Genomic DNA, 6,052 nt, shown 5'->3' with positions numbered 1-6,052 from the left:
CTGTGCCAACCACACTGGAGCCTGGTGGCCCCCATCCAGCCCCCATTGAAGCTGGCAAGGGGCCCGACTGTTAAGGGGGAGATCCAGGTTTTGGAGCCAAGTCGCTTCTCTGGTGTCCCAACCGGTGATGGCCTGGCCAGGACCCACCCCATCTGCCTGACCCCAAGGCAGGACTCACCCTCCCTGGTGAGTGTTAGGTGTCACCTTTAACCTGTCAGCCAGGAGGCACTGAGGAAGCCAGGGTAGTCCTGGTCTGCTGATGAGTGCTGTGTGACCTCGGGCAGGTTTATCACCCCTTCTGAGGATCAGATTGCCGTCCTGTCCAGTTCACGAGGGTGATGGATTGACCCTCTCTAGTGGGTGCCCAGCCCACAGGTGATTACATGCGATTCTAACTTCCACCACCAGGGGGAAGCAGAGCCATATCCTTGGCCAAGGAGTCCAGGAAGGCAGCAGACATTGAGCTTGTCACTAAGGTCACCTTCACGTGGGAAGCAGTGCAGCACACATCTGCAGAGGGCCTGCTTGCTGCGGCTTACTGGAGATGCAGAGTCTGGGAGACCCACCCTGACCCCGGGGAGTGGGGTCCTGTCCTGGGAGACTGGAACAGGGAGACACAGAGAGCCACACAGGGAGCCAGTGGTATTTCTTTCCAATAAGCAGTTTTTATCCCATTTACTTGTTTGTAAAATCATTTGAAAAAGGAGAAGTCCCTTCTGGCAGATCAGCACTGTGCTAGGGCCCCCCAGGGTCCCTTTGCCGGAGGACGGAGTACAACAGCCCTCCCTGCCACCGGCCTCCGGGCTCCCCTGGCCTCTCTCTCCCAGGAAGGCTCAGAGCAGCTTCTGGTCTGTCCTGTCCACAGAGGCCTGTGTGGGGCAGGGCAGGGCAGGGCAGGGCAGGGCAGGGCAGGGCAGGAATCAGCCCTGGCAGCAGCCCCAGAGCCTGACACAGGGGGCAGTGTCCCGGGTCAAAGGCCCTGCCAGCCAGATGTTGCATGTGTCCGCCTGGGAGCGGGCTGAGACCCAGAGGCTGTGCACAGGTGTTAGATGCAGTTAGAAATGGAAAGGAGCCCGGGCGCTGAGGGGCAGGACAGACATCCTCAGGGCAGGGCAGCCTCCTCTGCAGGGCAGGCCTGTCTCTCAACACCCACCTCCGCCTGCATGATAGGGGAGCATGAAAAGGGGAGCCCCACTCAGGCCTGGAGTGGGAGCCCGGCTCAGCTACTGGCCAGATAGACTGGGGTTGAAACCACCAGCTGTGAGGTGAAGGGAAAGACTCCGATGGTCCCTTTGTGAGAAAATTCTGTGAGTCCTTGAATTCTGTGAGCCCCACTCAGGGTCAAAGGCTGCAGACCCCACGTGACCCCGTCAAGGCTCCCCAGCCTGTGGTGCCAGGAAGGAGGCTCTGCTGCTGTGGGATTTCCCCCAGGATCGGGGATTGAGTTGTAGGGGCAGCAGAGACGGCGGCCCCCACACCCGGTGTGCAGGCTGCTGTCAGGAAAACAGCAGAACGGAAGATCTGCACATATGCACACGCCCTAACATGTGCAGCTCACATGCACACTCAAACATACAAACATGCGAAGCATAACATGCATGCACACGTGTACACACACAGCAACACACGCACACAATGCACACACATGCACACACATGCCTTCACCAGCCAAGGCCAGCTCTCGGCTCATTTCCTGCCTCTCACTGCACTGGCTTCCTTACGTGTGTGGTTTGTACTTGAACTGAAAGCACAGTCACACACAGAGGTCTCCTACCCGTTTCTCTGCAGAGCGTTCATGTCCGGGGCTTCCAGGGACCTGACGTTCTTTGTGTTGCTCAGAGCCCTGGTTACCTCCTGATGCTGGTGCTGGCAAGAGAGCGGGTGGGGCTGCATGCTCAAGGGCGACCCAAGGTCACCAGGAAGGAGGGGCAGTGAGAAGCAGGGGCGCTGGGCATTGTGAGGAGCTGTCAGGAGCCAGGGAGCACTTTGCCTTTACCCACCAGGAGCCAGAAATCGATTTTTTAAAAAAGTGGCTCAAAAGCACAGGTTTCCAAAGCCAGTGCCTGTTGAGACAGAGCCCTGCTGGCATTGAGGGTAGACTTGCAGGCTGGATCGGGCCGGGAGACCAATCCGACCTGGAAGACCAGGTCTGGGACAGAACCCAGTTCTACCTGGGGCATGTGTGCAGGAACGCTGAGGCCCGGGGCTGGCCTGGGCATGGCTTGCAGATGGCGCTGGAAGGGAGGGCAGTTCTTGGAGGGGCTGGAGGCCGATTTCTTCTGATTCTGATCACGACCGATGTTTGGGGTCACCGTGCAGGTCTGTGTGGAGTGCCGACGCCCGGGCTCGCTCGCAGGGACCTGCAGGGGCTGCTGCTCCTTGGCTGTTTCCTGTGAAAATCCAAGTTCAATGCATAGTCTGAGGACACGTGGCCTCTGAGGGGCTGCCTGCCTGTGATGCCCAGCTGTCCCCTCCTGAGTCCGCCTCACTCTCTGACTGCCAGTGCCCGAGGCTGCAGGGCCTCCTGTTTCCTGGGATGGGCAGCCCTCACTCTGCAGGTTGCACTGGTGCCCGGGGTGGCTGGAGCACATGAGCACACCCTTGGCTGCTTCAAATAAATCTGAAATCAAGGTGTGGGCAGGGCCAGGTTCCCTCTGAGGGTGCCAGGGGAGTGTCCTTCCTGCCTTTTCCCGCTCCTGGCGCTTCCGGCATCCTTGGCTTGTGGCAGCATCACTGCTGTCTCGGCCTCCATGGTCACAGGCCTCCTTCCTGGGCATGTGTCTCTGTGGTTCTTCTCTTGTAAGGAAGCCAGCCATTGGATTCAGTCCAGGATGCTCGCATCTCCATCTCTACCTTAATCACATCGGCAAAGGACCTTCTACCAAATAAGGTCACTTTTGCAGGTTCTGGGGTTTGGAACTTAGACATGTCTTTTGGGGGTCACTATTTCACCCACAACTAGACTGACACCCCTGAGTTATACGGCCCTCACCTGCCAGGACCCCTCATGCCCACCATTGTGCTTGTTCCTCAAAGGAAGCCCCTGAAGTCGGCAGGACAGACACCAGCCCATTTTAAAGATGAAGAAACTGAGGCTCACAAACGTAGAGCCAGAGGGAGGAGGCCTGGAGTGGGAGCCCGGCTCAGCTACTGGCCAGATAGACTGGGGTTGAAACCACCAGCTGTGAGGTGAAGGGAAAGACTCCGACGGTCCCCCTGTGAGAAAACTCTGTGAGCCCTTGAATTTGTGAAAAATAAAAGTGAGCGGCTTGTGATGCACCTGATGAATGCCCGCAAGGCCAGCTGCCCCTGTGCTCCGTGGTGGTGATAGTACCTCTGGTTAAGCTGGGATTGCACGCGTCCACTGGAGGCTCGGTGGTGGGGGCGGGGGGCGGTCCGGGCGGGGGGTGGGGGGAGGGAGGGCTCCTTGTTAAATTCTAACATCAGAGGCCTGTGTTTCTGTTCTAAATGTTTCTATGACAATCCATGGTTGTCTGCCCACAGCTGACCCGACATCCGGGGTCCGTCAATGATTCACTTATTAACTGACTCATGGGGCAGCCACTGACCCGGCTCGGTGCTACCCCCTGAGGCCCCCCAAGGCTCCCACCTGGAAGCAGGAGACATGGTGGGTGCCACTAAGGGAACAGGATGCGCATCCCAGGCTCAGGCCCCGCCCGGCCAGCAGGACAGTCCTGGGCCGCAAACCTTCCTCAGGGCGCCTGGCCAGGGCCCTGCACGGAGGAGGCGTTGGGCACCAGGGAGTCGGGAGGCTAAGGGATGGTGTGGTCCGAGGGTGTGGGGGCTCCCCACTGGCCTGGGGCAGGGCACACTAGCCCGCTTCCTAACATGCCCCACCCTCTGTTCACAAACCTTCAGTCCGGGTGCCACCCTGGTGACTCAGTGCAGGGCCCCGCCCCACAGTGGCACTCCCCCCCTGCACCCTGGGCCCTGGGGCTTGGCTGCCTGGTTTTAACCTTGAAGCTCATTGCCATCCATCCCATCAGCCCTCCCAGGATCCTGGGAGGCCCAGAGAATGAGCAGGGAGGACCCGACAATCTGGGGGTGACGACAGCCAGAGGAACCCCCAGCAGCTTGGTCCAAGCTGGGTACCAGGCCTGGCATGCCCAGGCCGGGGTGGGCAGGACTCTGCTGTGGAGCCCCCCTGGGTCCCAGGGGCAGCCTCTGGGTGTGTAGATGGAAGGTTCTGGGCCAGGAGGGGAGCTGGCAGTCCCACAGCCGGCAGAGGCAGGGAGTCCCCTGAGGGCAGCGTATCTGCCCAGGAGGTGCCAGAGGCATGTCCCTCTGGGGCGGGGGTCCAAGAGGCCCCTCGGGTGGGAGTGACAGTGGTCTGAACACAGGAGGGGAGCGGGCAGAATGCAAGCTGGTCCTGTGTCCCTGCAAGTCTGCAGGGGCAGTCATGTGGCCCTGTGGTTGTGGTGAACCAGGCGCCCAGTGGCTGGGCAGCTTCTGTCCTTCTGTCGCCTGAGTCCCTTCCCCACCCTTAGCGCCCAGGCTTGCACTTCCGAGTTTGAGCTGCTTCCTCCTTGAGCAGCTGCCTCACATGAGTGTGCACGTGGGCCGTGGGCCGGGGACCTTCCCTAGGCTCAGGCTCTGACCCGGCAGGTGTGGCTGCCATCGCCTTTCTAACAGGTTCCCGGGACAAAGCCTGCAGTAGCCAGGACAGCCCCCAGCCCAGTAGGTCTGCTGGGCGGCTTTTCCAAGCAGCACTGTCCTCAGCCCTGCTCCCTGCAGCCTGTTTTCTCAGACAGAGCGATGGGAGGAGGAGAGCAGGCGCCTCCTGCAGGGGTTCCCAGCATCTCAGGGCAGCTTGGGGTTGGGGGGCTCACATACACCCTGTCGGGAGCCCTGCCCCTACCTTGATGATCCCCTGGAGTGAGGGGGCTAGGGGCTGGGGGTCCTGGCAGGTGGGGGTTCTGGGGGCTGGGAGTCCTGGGAGCTGGGGGTCCTGGGAGCTGGGGGTCCTGGCAGGTGGAGGTCCTGGGGGCTGGGGGTCCTGGGGGCTGGGGGTCCTGGGAGCTGGGGGTCTTGGCAGGTGGGGGTCCTGGGGGCTGGGGGTCCTGGGCTGAGCAGGCTCTGGCTCAGCTCCAGCACAGCCAGCTCTCCAAGGGCCTTGACTCCCCGACTCCCTGTCCTACATGCCGGAGCCTCACCTTCGAGCCCCACCTTACAGACACCAGTTGACATTTGGGGAGGACAAGGAAGCTTCTAGGCCACATCTGGCTGCTAAGAGGCAGAGGCAGCATTGTGGGGACTGCGCTGCCTCTGCTGGGCTCTGGGGCTCCTTTCGAGTGGCCTAGTTTGTTAGGCGTCTGAACATGTGTGTGTGTATGTGTGTGTATGTGTGTATGTCTCTGTGTGTGTCTGTGTGCATGTGTCTGTGTGTCTGTGTGTGTGTCTGTGTGTGTATGTGTGTATGTCTGTGTGTGTCTGTGTGTGTGTGTATGTATGTATGTGTGTGTGTGTGTGTGTGTGTGTGTGTGGTGGAGGTGCGGGTGCTGGAGAGAAATCCCCTTGGCCCCTCCCAGTGGGGGTGGCAGGTGGGGCTTAACTGCAGGGAGGGAAATGCCCTGGACCCCCAGAGCTGTGAGGTAGGAAAGCCCCAGCTCAGAAAGGGGGGCCTCACCCCGCAGCTCCGCTGGCCACCGCCTTCCCTGGGAATCCCAAGAGGGAAGTGGGCAGAAGGGACCGAGGGGACAGCAGCCTCACTGCAGCCCCCACACTTCCTGCCTGGGTGGCCCCGCCCATCTGGCTCCCCTCCCCGCTCCTGGGAACCGCTCCACAGAGCAGCCTGGGTGGAGGAGTGGGGCGGGGAAGCGGGGCCCCTCATCTGTGGCCTCTCTCGCCCAGAAGACAATAGGCTGTTAGTGGCTACCAGTCTGTGCTGTCGGCCTGGTGAGAGGAGAGGGGGCTGGGGCAGGGACGGGGCACCCACAGGAAGGACTCTGGGAGCAGAAGAGTGAGGCCCCTGCCTTTGGGGCAGAGGGCCTGGGTGAAGTCCTGGCTTGGAGCTTCGGTCTTTTTGCCTCAG

Source organism: Myotis yumanensis, unplaced genomic scaffold (assembly GCF_028538775.1).
Source record: "Myotis yumanensis isolate MYYU_CA2020_CCGP unplaced genomic scaffold, mMyoYum1.0.hap1 SCAF_2, whole genome shotgun sequence".
Taxonomy (NCBI): Eukaryota; Metazoa; Chordata; class Mammalia; order Chiroptera; family Vespertilionidae; genus Myotis; species Myotis yumanensis.
This window is presented reverse-complemented; position numbering follows the sequence as displayed.